We start from the raw sequence: 17,973 nt of genomic DNA on the forward strand, positions 1-17,973 counted from the left end.
GCATCTGGGGAGAGCCGTCAAGCTGTAGGAGCCACACACCACCAGAGGGTGCCAATTACTTCCATAAGCAGGAAAATAAACTTGTCAGGTAATCTCTGGAATAAATGCCAGGTAAATGTTACATTATTTACGGAGTGGATGTGTTCAGAAGGTTGTGTTGGGCATTATACCATCAAAAGCTTCTGTGTGACCCCTGTCATTAGCATTGAGCCATGTGAGCCAAAGCATGCAGCACACAGCTCTGGGATCGGGGACCGTGTGGCAAACGCCTCTGGGTGCAATTACAGAGACAAGATGAGGTGCATTATTTGAGTGACTGCCTACCAGAGCTATTTTAAAACATATGTTGCTCCACAGCCAGGAAATTTGCAGGCAAACAGGTGAGTAACGAGGTGTGAGGACTAAAGGATGTGTTAGGAGTGGTTTACTTGCAGAGCAGGCAGCAAGTGGTTTACTTACTTGCAGGCAGCAAACACACGGGTAGAATTTTGACTGTGATATGTGGAAAATTTGGTCATCTTTGTATGCACTGACCTCTGCATAGATTAAATTTAAGAGTGTGGTGTCACAGGAGGTCTCTGTGTTAAAGAGCAATCAACTTGATAAGGATCTTCCATAAACCTTTCCTCTCTGCCACTGTTACTTTTTTATTCCTTCTGCAAATGCTCCCATTATAAACTGCTTTAGTGCTTCTCTGAGCTCCCAGGGAATCCACTAGTAAGAAGTGGAGAGAAAGTCTGACAGGATTGTGGGTAATCATATTAAGGAACAATTATGAATTAAGAGCATTTTAACATGCTAGCAATCAGAGTTGTACAATATTAAACCAGCCTGTGTTCCAGCAATTTGGATTTTTGCTTTGTTTACACAAGATGTCCTCTGGACTGAAGGACTGAATCTGCAGTAGCAGAGTGAAAAACAGAGGAGTGGTCCTATTTTGTTTCTTTTTCCCTTTTTTTTTTCTTTTTTTTGTTTTTTTTGGGAGGAGGGGGCAGGATGTGGTGGGTTGACCATGGCTGGCTGCTAGATGCCCACCTAGCTTCTCTCTCCCTCTCCACCTACTCAACAAGACAAGTAAAAAAATAGGGTGGAAAAGCCCAAGGTGTGACATAAATAACAGGTAAACTGCTTATTGATTAATGTTACCGGTAAAACTGACTCACCTTGGGAAAGATTAATTTATTTCCAATTAAAAAAAAGAATAGGATAATGAGAAATGAAGAGAAAAACTAAAACACCTTCCTTTCATCCCTCCTCCCTGCCAGCATCAATTTCACTTCTTCACTCCTTACTCCAAACTTCCTCCCCCACAGTGGTGCAGGGAAATGAGGGTTACAGTTAATCCATAACAGCTCCTCTCTTCTGCTCCTTCCTCCTCATGCTGTTCCCCTACTTCAACCGAGGTCTTTCCACTGGCTGCGTTTTCCTTCAGGGCATGTACATCTGCCCCAGTGTGATACCCTCCCCAGTGACAATATCTGCTTCATGGTCCTCTCTGGGGGTTGCAGAGAAATCTCTGCTCCAGTGCCTGGAGCACCCTCTCTCCCTCCTTCTTCTCTCACCTTGGTATTTGCAGGACTGTTTCTCACACATTTTTCTCACTTCTCTCTCTCAACTGCTTGCAGCATTATTTACCCTTTCTTAAACACACGTTCTCAGAGGCACCACACCTATCATTGAGGTGTTCAACCGTGTCCTGGAAGTGGGTGGGTTGGAACAGATTGTGTTCCTTGTGGGAGGCCACCCTTGGCAGCCCTCCCCAGCCAGGCCAGTGCCTGGGCACCTGCACCCAGTACAGGGGCTTAGGGATAAACTACAGCATTTAAGATGAAGAGGGAAATGGAGAAAAGACTGAAAGAGAAGGGAGCATCTGTGGAGTTAACCAAGAGGTGGAGGTTTCATGGCTGAAAGAGGGAGCTGTAGGCAATATGGCGGGACACTTGGGTCCAGCAGGACACCAGACAGGTTGTGCTTTAGCCAGAGCTCTGGAAGGGTTCGCTAAAGGAGGGAGGGTTGACCAACAAATGAAAACACTTTTTGGGCAGAATAATGAAAACCAAGCTTATTATTTCATTTTCTCAGAGGCATTCTTCTCCCAAAAGAGATATTGGAACCAGCTTAGGAGGAAGATAAAGCAAGAACAAGTAGAAATTAATTTAAATCAAAACTTCACAATGTCCAGTGGCATCCTATCCTTGCAGAAATTTGCTAGTTAGTTTCACAGTTTCACCATGAGATACTTTAGTGTTTTACCTGAAAGCACATAAATTAATTTATGTGCCCACTCACATCCCATGCCAAGCCACTGTCTGACCCAAGATAATGTTATTGACATCTTCACTTTCCAGCAATTTAGTTTCTTCCTAGACAACAATGATAAATCAATTAATTGTCTGGTGATTTAGTTTTAGAAAGGTTAAGAGCTGCAGGAAGCCAAATGTGTCTGTAATAAGTAAGAAAAGTCATTCTTGGGATGAAAAGTTTACTGGGACTGTTAGTGAGTTGTTTTGATAGTAACCAAAATACAGCAGGGAATGATGGTCACTGGTGCCCACTAGAGTGAACCATCTAAGATACCACTATTTTAGCTATGAAATTTGCCCTATTTTAAATGTGATGGGACATCTTACTGGATTAACGTTAAGGCACAGTTGTCTGCTAAATCTAGGTCAAAATGAGGATTGGAAGGCACTTGCCATAACTAATGTGTTTGTGCCACATCCCTCTCTGCCTCCAGCTCCACAAAAGGTGTTGGGTGTCCCCATGCAGCTGCCTCTGCTCAGAGCTGACCAAGCAGACAGAGGAAATACATTAGAAAACAATTGTCTGTATGTGGGGAATGTTAACTCTTATGTCTTTCCAAAGTGTTGTAAGTGCCCATTAGCGAGGAAGTCAAGGAGTCAGTTTTTCACTGCAGTTGTTGTGTAGCAGACTTTGTAATGTGGCCCATCCCTCATTTCCTCCTAAGTCCCTATCAAATCTGGAGTTCATGTGCGTGGGAATGTTATCGGGAAAGATATAGGAGACAACATCTGCAAAAGCAGTGACTCATTTGGCTGCCTTGAACATTCATATTCTCTGGGTACAGGATTTCAGCATCTGCACATTTTACAACTATAATGGAGTTTCATTCTGCTTCTATTATACATTAAAATATTAATTTTCAGCTGTTCTTTATTTTCTTTGGTATTATGTAAATTTGTTTAGGCTACTAGGAATGTGACAGAACGAATCAGATAGATTTTGGCAGAAAATTGCCTGTCTGGCTTTGAATGGCATTCCCAAGGCACTGAGTGTAGGTTCATTCACATCACACAAACCTTGCATTTGAGGCAAGGAGGCCACATGAGAGACCTGAGGGAAACTCCAAAATTATCTTTGATGTCAGTGGGGTATGTAAGGGTTCATGAAGATCTTTTGGGGGATGGAAAGTGATTTTAAGTGTATCACCCATGACTTCTGACCTGACAAGACTGTTGGAAATGTTGTATGGAGGAGTTCAGACTGATTTCAAGAGATTGTCAGATCAGTCGTGGGTGGGATTACACATGGAAAAGCATGCCATCCTCCAGTGTTAATGAAATTCCTTTGGTGTTTGTGGAAAATATGGATATTGGTGAATGGCAGTATCTGATCATTATTTGTTATCTTGTTTTTTATTTCTGATGCCATTTTAATATAAATAGTACAACTTAGTAGGCCATCAGGAGAGGTAATATGTGTCTTTTTCCTCCTTATACATATTTAGATTATGTTCATTCCTTAAATACTGTGTCAGGCAGAGCCACTTGAAAGTAAGATTGATCCTTGCCATCTGTGACTACTGATCCTGGTCAAATACAGAAGAGAAAAGAAACTGCAAGGAATGTTGGGAAGAGATAGAGGAAAGGCAGTTTGAACAGCATGATTGCTAGACTGCTGAGAGGAGAAGGGAGATGTCAATTTTGATGAAGAAGGAAGGACTTCTAAAAACTCACTTTCTAAGCTGTGCAGAGTTTGCTGCAGCACAGAAGGTTACTGAGTGACTCAGACCAAGCCTGGAAGCAAGACACTCTTGCAAAGACATATGAGGCAATGGGTGAGTTGGGTATAAACCCTTTTATCCACATTGTGATTGCCCAAGTCACTTTGATTTTTTTTTCTGTTAAAATTTGCTATCTTGATTTATACTCTAATAAATCTGTGCTTTCAAAACTTGTTCCTTATAGAGAGCCCTCTATGTAAGATGATCTGGACACAAGAACTTCTGAGGGGTCTCACCAGCTCAAAGGTCCTCCCTAGGCTCTTAGGACAATTATTGTTTATGATCTTTCCCTCTGTGTATCTGAACTTTGCCTATGTTTTTTTTATGTAGCTTTCATATCCACTTTCTTCTTTTTATTAAAATGACCCTGAAATTGTTCCTGATGATGTTACATATCAACTGTCAATTACTTTGTCAGCATATATCCAGCTGATATCATGGACTACAATGAGATGTTTTCATCTACTGTTTTGTAATGTAGTGCCGGAAACTTAATAACTGATATTTATGGCAAGTTAAAAAAGAAATCCTAGTGCACTTGTATTTGTGTGTTTGTCTGTTGGCTTGTCTGAAAACTCAAGAAGACAGTGTTCTGCACACAACTACATTTACTTCCTTGTGATTAATATATTCCTTTATAAATAAATAAATAAATATATAATGTAAACTTTGAAGATCTGCAGTATTATGCAAACCAGGCATAATTTTTCAAAAACCTGAATCTATGTGAGCTCAGCCACAAGTGACAAGTGGATAGATATTATCATATTTAATTATTATTCCTCTCCATGTATTTAGGTAATTCTGAAACAAAAATATTTATTTTCATTTACAGAATTAAATCTATCTGAAGGTACTTAATCAGATATTTGCATGAAGAAAAAATAGGCATAAAGATTAAATGTTAAATGTTATGTTATATTTTACCATTTTTTTACTATTTATTTCAAAGCAAAGCAATAAACTGCAGCCACAAAAATTGCAATTACATCTAGAAATAAGTTAGAAAGATTATTTTATATGAAAGAAACTGTAATTATCCAAAGGCCTTGATTTCAAAAAAAGATAATATAAAGTTTCAAACTCCAGAGATGCATTTTAGGCCAAATGCAAAAAATGTGGCACAAAATGTAAATATATTTATGTAATGTGCTCATAAATGATTCAGTGTTTAGACACCAATCTAATTTTGTTTAAACTGTACCACTTTATTGTAGGCTACAAAATTTGAAGTTTGAATTAAATTAATGGGCAATATAGATATAGCTTCTGGGTGAGTTCTGTTTTCTTAGTTTTTGTCTCTGTTATTTTTCATTGTGGGGAAAATCTTAGCTTTTGGGGCAGGAAAAAGTAAAAAGGAAGAGAGAAAGATCTCCCTGAATAAATCTCTGTTCCTGAGTTTCTCTCTATATGACAATCTATAATTATGATGATAATTCCCCACTTAAAGCAGATGTTCTAGCATATCTCTTTGGTCTTTTTCATATATTTAGCATTTTTTGGGGGCAGGGAATATTAGCCTTTAGCAAGTTGTACTTGAGATCTTGACAGACTGGATTGACGGGCTGAGGACAAGCGCATGAGATTCAATGAGGTGAAGGTTTCTGTCCTGCACTGGGGTCACAACCACCCCCTGCAGCACTACAGGCTGGGGCAGGAATGACTGGAAAACTGCCCAGTGAAAAGGCACGTGAAGGTGTTGGTTGACAGCCTACTGAACGTGATCCAGCAGTGTGCCCAGCTGGTCAGCAAGGCCAAAGGCATCCTGGCCTGTGTCTGGAATAGTGTGCCAGCAGGAGCAGGGCAGTGATGGTGCCCCAGTACTCTGCACCAGTGACATCACACCTCAAGTACTGTGATAAATTCAGGACCCCTCACTTCAAAAAGAACATTGAGCGAGCCCAGAGAAGGGCAACAAACCCTGGTGAAGGGTCTAGAAGGCATGAATTGGGAGCTGCTGAGGGAGCTGTGCATCTGAGAAACTAAACTTCCCAAAGTACTATCCAAACATTACTATCACATGATAGTAATGAAAATAAATGATGAATGTATTAGTTCTATTGATGCAGTGGTTCTCTGTAGGTAAGTATGATCTGCCACTTGTTTGCCTGTATACCAGTCTCAGAGTTGCCCAAGATTTTGGAGGGACACATTTTGCAAATCTCCTCTATACAAAGGAAGCTAAATGCCTGGATGCATGTCTTTTGTTGCGTAATAGAAAATTTCTACTTTTGGAAAGAGAAATTTTCTAATTTTCTAATAGAAAAAATAAGCTTAAATGAAAAGATATGGAAATGTTTCCCATCCCTAGAAAAAAATGGACCTCAATAAAAACCATCAACTTCCAGGGACTGAACTCTCAAATGAACAAGAAAGAAATTCAGTACAAAACCCTCAACCATTTCTAAAATAGGTGTTGGTTTTTGTTTGGATTGTGTTACAGGGGAGGATTTTGAGTTCTGTTGTTGGGTTTGGGGTCTATTCTTGCCATAAAATAAAAGCCTCTAGATTCTTAAAGTGGATTAAGATGTGAGCAAAATTAAGTTAACAACATAGAATCAAAAGAGAAATCCCAGTGAGATGCAGCATGAGTTACTAGATGCCACTGACTTTTTTATGCTTAGGAGGGGAAAAAGAAAGAAACAAACAAAAAAATCTGATATAATGTTTGAGACAGAACAAACAGCCAGAGGAGTAGCCAACAGAAAGATCATAACACATGGTAGATCATAAATGGCAGATTGTGGATGACACAATTATCTCCATATGTGAGCCACCCTTAATGGCCAACTGGGTTAAAAGTTCCTGTACAGAGCTTTTTTTTGACCTTCAGCATGGTAGCAAAATTCCTGAAATTATACAGCCTTCAAGGGAAAGCCAATTTTAGAAGATTTTCTGCAGCAGGGATGTCAGAATATGGGCAATAAATTTTGAAGTGGGTGAGAACTTCGTAGTGAGAAGGGGCCCTGAGTGCCTACTTCTGCAGTCATGCACAAGAGGAGAGTGAAGGTCAGGGTTATTGGAGGATGATTCTATTAGCTAATCATATTTGAGTTTTTCTGCTTGATGTGGTCGTATTCCCTTTATCTCTTTTCACAAATCCTGTCTGATTGAATATACTTGTCATTGGGAAAGAAGAACTTATAATTTCTGAGCAACCAAATTAAGAGATACAGATAGGTTTCTTTACATGCACAACTAATTTTGTGCATGATTTTTCAGCTAATAATTGAATCTAATAGAGGTCACCCATAATTACTTTCATGCCTTAAAGAATGTACCAACATAAACATCTGGAGAGGATATACATGTTCTGAAAAAAAACCCAAAAACAATGGAAGGTAGGGGAGGAACATATTTGAAAGATTTTTTTCTTTTATGTTACTGTTGCTCTTTGTGCTCCCAGCATTTTAATTAGTCTGATTATTACTTTTCCTGGTTTTCCCCAAAATGAAATCTATGGCAGGAAAAAAAAATTGGAAGAATGATAAATTAAAAAGGAACTGAAACTGAGGTGCAGATCTTTTGCTTGTTTTTCTCTGTAGACTCTTAAATCTGATAGCACCTTCAGACATTAGCATCTGACTAGACTGAATGCTCCTGACATTTAAAGACATCGTAAACATCCATTTAACATTATAGGCCATAAAGATTTGAACAATTCCTTAGTTAATTCTCTGTGTGTCAAAACTGAGTGTGGTGGCTTCACTCATTTGCTCAGACTTATTCTAAAATATAATTTCCATTTCAACTTCAGAGTTAGAGGCACATATTACTTACCAGGAGAAAATATTGAAAACAATTTCAAGGAAGAGGAAGGACACGTACCATTGAAGTGACAGTGAAATGAGTCAAACATTGCAACCTTGCATAAGGTCTGATACTTCAGAAATAGTTGGGATGGCTGGAAAGCTTGTGGTCTGGCAGCCTTCAGCAGTTATGTTAAGACTGTGTTTTCTTTAATTTCTTGCAGCATGCAGTTAGCTTTTTCTTTTTTGAATGAGCAGTGTGTAAACATTTGTATGCCACTGTTAATGAACCTTGTCATATAACTGTTTAAAGTCCCATTGCACTTCTGCCATTTAAAAAAAAAAATCTCCTCTCATGATCAAACCAGGAGTTTCTGAAAGAACTGTAGAAAGAAGATAAATTGCAGATTAGCAATGTTAGTTTGGGAAAGATATGCTTTATTACCATAAATATCAAAAGAAATAAACATTTTGCACAGTCTTTAATTAACACAATTGCTTTTAAATGATGGTAGTTAGAATTAATTATGGTGGTTATGAAAAGGCATTTTTTCTGCCGCAGATACAGTATGAAGTTTAGAAACTGAGCATTGGTGTCCTGACCTTAGTTTTCCCCAGGGCAAAATAAAACATTATTCTGACTCTGACTCCTTCCATCTTCATGCCGGAATGACATAGATATTAATGTTTTTGTTTTGCTTTTGTTTGTTGCCTAATTTAGTGCGTAAATTTCCATTATTTAAGTTTGTGCTGCTTTCAGCTACAATTTCTTAGTGTTAAGTTTCTAATAATTGTTGAATTTTATTGCTTTGGATAAGACAATAAGAAATTAGAGAAGAGACACAGGAAAAGAAATTGTCCATATAACTCATGGTAATTAAGGGTCTTATTAGACTGCATTCAGTGACCACTTAGTAATTTCTGAAGACAGAAAAGTAAAGCGTATGGAAGAGATTTCTTCAAACCACTCTAAATTATGGAGCCCTTAATATGCTTCTTATGTTCATTCTCCATAGTATTCAGCCTATAAATTCCCATTGAAAATGGAGAGAGAGGTATTACAAGCTAAAAGTTCTGGCTTGTTGCTTTCCACACCTTTAAAAATGGAACACAAGAAGATAATGAGAGCAAAATCACTTCAGCCTTTTCCAGTGTACAGCTTTATCCTTTATTATGTCTATTTTGTGAATACTGCATTGAAGGGCTCAGGCACAAATGATGCAAGATGCCACCTACTTCATAATATTTCTTCTGAAGGTATCAAATCAATTCTTATCTGTAAAGTGTGAGGGCTAACCCAACAAAATCTGATAACGTTACAAGGTTGTGTTAGAGGTATTCATTGATATCAGTCTCTTGGGTTTTCTCAGTATCTTAGTCTTGAAGTTAGGGATGCTTATGTTGTCCATTCTATATTGCTTGTGTAAACTCTACAGTCGTAGATATATAATTCATAAGTTAAGGAGTATGAACTCTCTGCCCTGGTTATTTATAGAATTGACTCTCCATTTTTGATAAGCTTTTAAAATTAATAATGTAAAAATCTATTGATTTTATTTATGTGTTTCATTTAATATACAGGAATATTTGTTGGGGCATTTATGGAATAGTAAAAATAACTTAAAGACAGAGATGATAAATTTAAAATTTGCACTGAAGAGTAGTTTGGATGATTGTGATTTTAAATTATTATTGCATCTTTTGAACTTCAAAGTAGGGTTAAATACACATACTTGGGAGTGCTTTAAAGTCTTGTAACAAGTTAACTCGTCCATTTTTTTCTGCTAGTGAGTTAGCATACCACAGACAAACTAGACTTTACCTTATGAGATACAACAGAACACAACAGATGCTGTTGTCAGTTTTTTTGAAATTTATAAGTCCTGTGGCTGTTTTCTTTAAATATTGTTTATAGGAATCAAGTCTTTCTGAAGAAAGCCAGAAACAGGTTTTTTCTAAACCAAAAAGCAGCAAGACATTACTCCATAATAAAAAAAAAACCAACAAAAAAAACAACACAACACATTATTAGATGATTGTAAATATGTTCTGCTCTCATTGGTCATGTTGTCTACAAGAACATCTAGGAGCCAAAATGATCTGTCAGCTTTTTTGGCTTGTGTGATATATACTCATCTAGTGACCCATTTTCCATTGAACCTCAGGGCTGATATATTGTAAGAGTTAGAGCAGCATTCTGCGTATTGTGCATGGAGCAAATGCTAAGCTGTGTTGCTGTTTTAATTATGCTTTTGAAAATATGCAAGCTTTATGATGAGTCTTTATTTTGTAAGAAATTACTGAGCAAATAAATTAGCTCCACAGTGAGTATGTTCAAGATAATAATTAATATGGTGCATTTCTGCTATCGCTGAATGATTTTTATTGCCTTATGACCTCCCTTACTCCATTACAAGCCATTCAGCTTGAGTCCTAAGAAGTTTCAAATGCAAGTGCTATTACTTTTTATGGACTAATTTCAAACTAAGAGTAAAACTCGTGTATTAAACTAAAAACTCAGTAGAGAAAAAAAAAGAAAAGGTAGCTCAAGAGATCATTTATAGCAATTTATTTGTATCAGTGCATACTTATTAGGCACTGTGACATTAATTTAGAAACAGCAATTATGACTGCTAGTTGCCCATAATGGTGTTCTGTCCAAATTCTACAACAAACTAAAGCTAGTTACGCCTTTTTATTTTTTGAATTCTTTAGAAGTTTTTTTTTGGCTTTTACTGCTTTCATCAATGTAAATTCAACTAATAAAGTACAGAAGAAGGCACTAAAAATGTTTTAGCTTCAAATGGTAGTGAGGTACACGTGGCTCCACTGGGCTCCTTTCCTTTTTTCTTCCTCACAATGGACCTCATGTTGCTTTTCTTGTGCATGAGCTCAGATGCTTCCATTCTTAACTATGAATCTGGGGAGACTTTCGTACAAGTAAAACTAAAGGTAAATTTATTTTAACATTTGAAATATCTAAATACCTCTTTTTAGTCAGGCTTTTATCTGGGGCTTGTGTGCGTGGAGGGAAGAGTTGTTTATTTTTGTTTTGTGCCTTCTCAAGCAAATTTTATAATGTGCTTAGATGTGCCAGAAAATGCACTTCAAGCATTACTAGCCTGATTCTTAGAATGATATAGCCAAAGACTTTCTGGTAATCAATAAGGTTCCTCTAGAAGGATTCACTTAAAGTATCTTGCTGATTTCTTTAGATTTGTAATGTAAAAATCTATTTCTAATTTCCTTTGCTGTTGCTAAATTAGATGCTTTGAAAGGCATTTTAATCTTGCAGTGACCAAATACATTATTCATCAATGTATGTGGAATGCCTACCAAGGGGAAGACTTTCAGTATCCTATTTTTAAGCAATGTAAATTTTGATAATTCTGATACTTATGAGGGAATCAAATGAAATATTTCTATTTCCAAGTACACTGATTCTACATGTTTGGGTCTATATGGGCTCTGTTGATGTTACAGGTTAGACAATATTATTCCATCATAAGCATTGGAAATAACAAGCCTAATTTCACCCTTTCATACTAATATTGAAGTAATAACACTGGATGTTTTGTTTCATTTATGTTTCATTGTCTAAAGACAATTTAACTCCAGCAAGAGAGTCTTGAGTCAGTTCTAGGGCAGAGAGAGGTTAAGGCAGCATCTCTGAGATGTAGGTATTTATTATGTGTCTTAGCACTCACTGTAATGTGAACTGTGTACTTTTTTTAGAAATTAGGTCCATCATTGTGCTGGTTTTGGCTGGGATAGAGTTAATTTTCTTCACAGTGGCTTGTATGGGGTTGTGGTTTGTTTATGATTGTGCTGAACATAGTAATAATATAAAGGTTTTGTTAATGCTGAGTAGGGCTTACACAGAGCCAAAGCATTTTCTGCTTTTGGTACTGCCATGCTGGTGAGGAAGTTAAGGGTGCATAGGAATTTGGGATGACACAGAGCCAGGACAGTTGTCCCCAACTGACCAAAGGGATATTCCTTACCCTGTGGCATCACACTCAGCATATAAAGTGGGGTAAAGAAGGAGGAAGCAGGGGACACTTGGAGTGATGGTGTTTGTCTTCCCAAGTCACCATTACATGTGATGGGGCCCTGCTCTGCCTGAGATGGCTGAACAGCTTCCGGCCCATGGGGAGAAGCAAATTAATTCCTTGTTTTCCTTTTCTTGTGTGAGCAGCTTTTGGCTTTTTCTTTCCCTGTTAAACTGTCTTTATCTCAACACACGAGTTTCTAGCTTTTGCCCTTCTGATTCTCTCCCCAGATCCACTGATGGGGAGTGAGCAAGTGGGGTGGGGTTTGGCTGCTGGCTGGGATTAAACCGGGAAAATTATCAGTGCTAAATAGCAGGCTTTCTTTTTTTTTCTTTTTTTTTTTTTTTAATTTTTCCCCTACAGCCTGTGTTCCGTATTCTAAATGTTGAACTATCAAGACAGAAAAGTATGTGCTAATTACTTTTGTCAATTCTGCCTGCTGTGGTTCTTGGACTTTGTTTCCTACCCTGTATGTGCTCTGTCTTTTCAGGACATCTACAAATCTTGATTTATTTTGGTTGCAGTCCCCAATAACCGATATACTTTTTAAAAGGAATCAGGCTCCCATCTTGATCTTTCTTATTTTATCTATCCTACTTTGTTCTGTCGTTTGTTTGTTTGCTTGTTTAATCATTTTTGTTCTTTTTTTATTGCTGCTAAGGTGATCAGTTCAATATAGAAACCTGTGATATTGAGCTAAAGGCTATACAGTATATAATGTCATACTTAATGTTATGTTTCAGCTTATCTGGTCTTTTACTGACCTTTCTCCAAGGTAAAAACAAATCTAACTGCAAACCCCTTGATTAAGCCTCCCATAAAAATATTTTCCCCTTCCCACTGTAACTTTCAGGCCATTCATAGTTTTCATAATGAATTTTATCAAATAATAAAATTAATTTTCTTCATATTATTGATCTGCCTCTGAGACAATATTGAAAGTCTAAATTAGGTTTAGAAAAAATAAAGAGCTTTAATTGTCAATAATCATGAGGAGGGTGAAGTGCTGAGAGTTATTTGTCAATTTTCACCTTTTTCAGACAGATCTGAAAGCGTTTCTAATATGCCTTTCATCTGGGAAAAGTACCGACAGACTATCTTTCTCTGGTGGCTGCAATATTTATTGACAGCTTAATTAATTATATTGCAGGGTAGCTACAAAAGTCCATTAAAAACAGAACAAATCAAAATTTCAACCTGGGATATCCCTGTGATTTTCTCAAACAAAACACTGTCAGATAAAATATGCACTATTTTCAGATAGACAGGAAACTTACTAATCTAATTGGAAGGAGAAAGAAAAATCTGAGTTGCACTTTTCAGGACCCCTCAGGCTCAATGCATGTTCATAATAATATGCCCAGTCTTGCTTTTTGATTTAGAGTGCAAGCTGGTAGGGTTCACCTGATACGCCTTCCTTTTGCTGGAGACAGAAAATGCTAAATGGGTCTCAGAAATAATGACTTTCATAGAAAAGGAATCATTCTTAGGATAGCAATGCTAAGAGCAGTTGAGGAGAGAGAAAAGTTTGAGTTGAACTTTTTCACATTATGGTCATTATTGGTAACACAAAGCTCTAACAAGATAGTGAGCTTTTCACTCCAGTAATGTTCAGAGGGGTTTTTTTAATGGCAAAAAAAAAAAAAGGAAGTAAGGTAAAAAGCAGCTCCATATACCATTTTGGTCAAAGGAAACAATTTAGAACTAGTTCCTGGTCATGTCCAGTTTCCAGTTACTGAAGCTATGGCTAAGCACAAAAAAGCAAGGATAAGTGGGAAAATGCAGAACAAATTTCCCAAGGACAATTGTGTTTGGCCAACATGATTGCCTTCTGCTGAAGGGATTACTGGCACTCTACAAGAGGAGAGCTCTCAATGCTGATTTTGATTTCTTCAAGGCTTTTGACATGTTCTTCCATAGTCTACTTATGGGCATATTGAGGAGAAGTGTATGAAATACATAAATAAGAAGCCTGATGGAAAATTGTCAGAAGCCCTGGGCTGAAAAAGTTGGGATAGAAGCTAGTAAGTCCATGTGGAAATTGGTTACGAGAAGCTTTTGTGGTTACGAGAAGTTTTTGTGTTACAAAACCAAACTGAGGACAGTGTTCAATACTTTGGAGTGCAGAGTTGCTGTTCAGAGGGATTTCAAATGAACAAGTAGACAGACAATAATCTCAAGAACTTCAACAAAAGGAGAAAAAAAATCCTACACCTAAAAAATGTGTAGGAAAAATCCATCACCTATCCATACCACCATATAGACTAGGGCATAGAGAACCTTTGCAGAAAAAGATCTTGGGCACCCAGGTGGCCCACAAGCTAAACATGAGTCAGCAGAGTGTCCTTGTGGTGACATATTTTCTAGGTGCACTCTGGGCTGTATTACAAAAATTTAACCAGCAGGCTAGAAGTAATTGTTGTCCTCTAGCCAATGTTTATGAGACTGTATCTGGAGCCCTGTGCCCAGTCTGGGGCTCCGCAGATGAAGAAAGACAATGTTGAACATTTTTGGAGAGGACCCAGGAGGCCTGAGGGGGCTCAAGGCAGAGCAGCACAAGAAGTTCAAGAAAAAGCTGAGAGATCTGGTTTTGTTAATTCCTAAAAAGAGAAGGCTAAGGAGAGATCTAGTTACTGTCTTCAAATAGATAAAAGATATAGACTTATCTTAGAAGGGCTCAGTGAGAGACTGAGAAGCAAGACACACAATATATAACATGTAAAATTCCAATTATATATTAGGAAAATGTTTTAACGTGACACAGTACAGTTCACATGATTAATTGCCTGATCTAATTCTTTCCTGCTGTGAGAAGAAAGTTGAACCTAATAACCTCCAGAGGTCACTCCAACCTAAATTATTCAGGGATTGCATGTAAAACATATTTTCTTTCCCTGCTGTACGACTACTTAAATAATATTCAAAGTCATTAGGATAATCTTGTGTTTGATAATGACATCTGGATATTTATTATTACAGGTTTGTTTATTTAAGCAGAAGGTTCAGAGAGAATATACAATTTCTTTGAACATCAGGGACAAGTTTAGATTTGTAGTTTAGATTTTCTTTTCTATCCATCTCTGGATAGTAGTTAGCTTTGTAGTTTAGATTTTCTTTTCTATCCATCTCTGATAAAAAAATTGCCATCTTCCTTTTGGTTAACAGTTCCTCTTCACTCAGTTTCTCCAGGTGTTTTTTGTATTCAGCACACTCCAGCTGACATGCCACTCTTGCTTTCCCAACCCCTTCCAAAGAAACCACAAGTTAGTTTGAGCTGGCCTTGATCCAGGTTTCATGTGCTATGAACAGTGGCCTGTCTTATATCACATAATCCTTAAAAGTGCTTTTGGTTTGTTCAAGGATTTTCTTGTCTGTTTGAAATGTTGGTGTTTTTGTTTGTTTATTTGCTGAGGAGTTTGGTTTGGGGTTTTTTAATTATTTTTTTAGGCAAAAAGAAAGTCGAGTGATATGCACAACACAACTTCCTGTCTAAAAAACATAACCTTTTTAAAGAATGGGTGCAAGAGAAATTATCATAAATTAGATGAAACTTCAAGCCTTGACATTTCATAACTGCATGATTTCCTTATGGAAAAATTGACATTCTCGCTGGAAGATGTGAAAATAATAAGAGCCCTTCAGACTGGGAGTTGACTTACCATTGTGTCAAAATTATTTCACAACATGGAAATTTCACTTTGGATGCATTTGCTTGTTGTGATAAGCATATTTTAAACCATAAATTCATATTTAGTCCAAACATAACATCAACAAGTTCTGTCAAAATCTTTAATTCTCAATCAGAAATGAAAGATATGACTGTGTAGTCATCAACAACCTCTATAACAATACAATAGAAATATAGCTCTGTAGTTCAGTAAGAAGTTTGTTGTGTTTGTTAGTTTGGGCTTTCTTCTGGCACCATTTGTTTTAAAATGCCACCAGCTTTCAGAATTTAGTGACATAAAAAACCCACCAAGGAAACATTCAGGTGTTTCTTTCTTATTTTAAGATATAAACAATCTCTTTGTAGACTGACTGTTTGTAAAGCCACCATAAAATAAGGAGCAGTTAGATTAATTTTACAGTTTTCTTACTTTTTAACGGTATACTTATGCATACTCTAAAAATTTTCAAAAAAACCCCAAACAGGTGAACTAAAACAATTTTAGCTACATTGTTCTTTGCTTTCTGGTATGTAGTTCCAAATATGATAATTATTTGGAGTGTAATATACTTTAATAGACATAATTTATTGAGCATTTTAAAATATCACTAGTGTATAACTACACATTTCCTCTTTTTTATGTTGTTCATTGCTCTCTGTTTGTACTTGAAATGTCTGATTCATATTCTGCAATAAAATTGTATTATGTAGGAATGTCCTAGTTGGACTGTAAAGGCTGGAAAACCTACTGCATCTCAAACACTTTTATGACATGTACGTACACCTCTTGCTAGCTATTCTTGTGCTCTAGCACCCTGTGGTTCCTCTAGTTAGACCTATTAACACTGAAATCTACCTTGGGTTTTTTGGTCTCTTTTACTTGAATGATAATTCCTTTTCTCACTCAAAATGGACTGCATCCTGACATAAACATGAGGTATGAGAGAAAAGTTCTCAGGTAAATTTTTCCTTTTCAGTAACAATATCTTCATCAAAATTTAATCATTCAGTGGCATACAAAGTGGTAGGTATATTGCAAGGTTATTGCAGAATAGAAATTGGGGTTGGGGAAAGATTTTCTGGTTCTACATTCCACATTGTTTTGAAGAAATACATCATTGCTGATTGTTGGTTTGTTTTTTTTTTTTACATTATATCTGAACATTACTCATACGCTGAATATTTTTAGATATATGCGTTCCTATAGGCAAGGTATATAGGTGTTGTGGTTTTTGTTTGTTTTATATGGTCAGGTTTTTGTTGGTGGTTTTTTTTTTTCTTTTGCAGTAGAAAGAGTAGCCATGCAGTTATGACAAGATTTGCATTTGGTCAAGAACATGATTTATTATTTTCAAGTATCCCAGGAGCATGTTACAGAGAGATCCTTAGCATATATGTGGAAATAAGTATTTCTCTCCTGATACAAACTTTTGAAACAGAATAGTTCATCTTTAACGTTGATATTGTGAGTATGAGGTTTGACTTTGGCAGAGTCAGAATTTCATTCCCAGAGGTAAAATATTGAAGAACTTTCTCAATGTTGCCTCAAAATGCTTTTTCAGAACAATATTTAGGCAGAAATATTTTAGTTATGCAAATGATACCTCATTTCAAAACATTAAAGGAAAAGTCCTAGGTCATCTCCTTGCACTTTCACAGGGGAAAAAAAACCTGCTTTCAGGCATGATATCTGTGTTCTGCTTGTTAAAGTCTAACAGAGCAGAAGTTTTGCACAGGAAAATAAGGCACAGGTGGCTATAGGATTATTTTCACATGCTTCTTGAGGCATAAAATATTCCCTAGTTTCATATTATAAATTTCCTTTGATATAACTGCTGGATATTTATGAAGAGCAGAAATAGAAATATATGCAGAAACACCAAAATAAATACAGAATGGTATTTCTTGGTACAACTGTCTTCATTATTGAGCTAAAAAAAAACTTAAGCAGCAACATTTTCAAAAGCATTAAGCTCTTAGAAAGTACTAACCTCCCAAGGCAGGGTATTCAGTCTGCAATGGATTTTGTTTTCATCTCAAGTTCTCTGTACAGTTTTGGTCACCACACCATAAAAAAGACATTAAGCTACTAGAGAGCGTCCAAAGGAGGGCCACGAAGATGGTGAAGGGCCTTGAGGGGAAGCTGTGTGAGGAGAAGCTGAGGTCACTTGGTCTGCTCAGTCTAGAGGAGACTGAGGACAGACCTCAGTGCAGTCTTCAGCATCCTCACGAGAAGAAGAGGAGGGGCAGGCACTGATCTCTTCTTCTGGTGACCAATGGCAGCACCAGAGTGAATGGCCTGAAGTTGTGTCAGGAGAGATTAGCTTGGATATGAGAAAAAAGTTTTTTGCCTGGTTGATAGTTAGGGATTGGAACGGGCAGTAGTCACAGCGCCAAGTCTGACAGAGTGCAAGAAGGGTTTGGACAATGCTCTTAGGCACACGGTGTGATTCTTGGATAGCTGGGTTATCCTGTGCTGGG

The sequence above is a fragment of the Motacilla alba genome, chromosome 2, assembly GCF_015832195.1.
Source record: "Motacilla alba alba isolate MOTALB_02 chromosome 2, Motacilla_alba_V1.0_pri, whole genome shotgun sequence".
Lineage (NCBI taxonomy): Eukaryota > Metazoa > Chordata > Aves > Passeriformes > Motacillidae > Motacilla > Motacilla alba.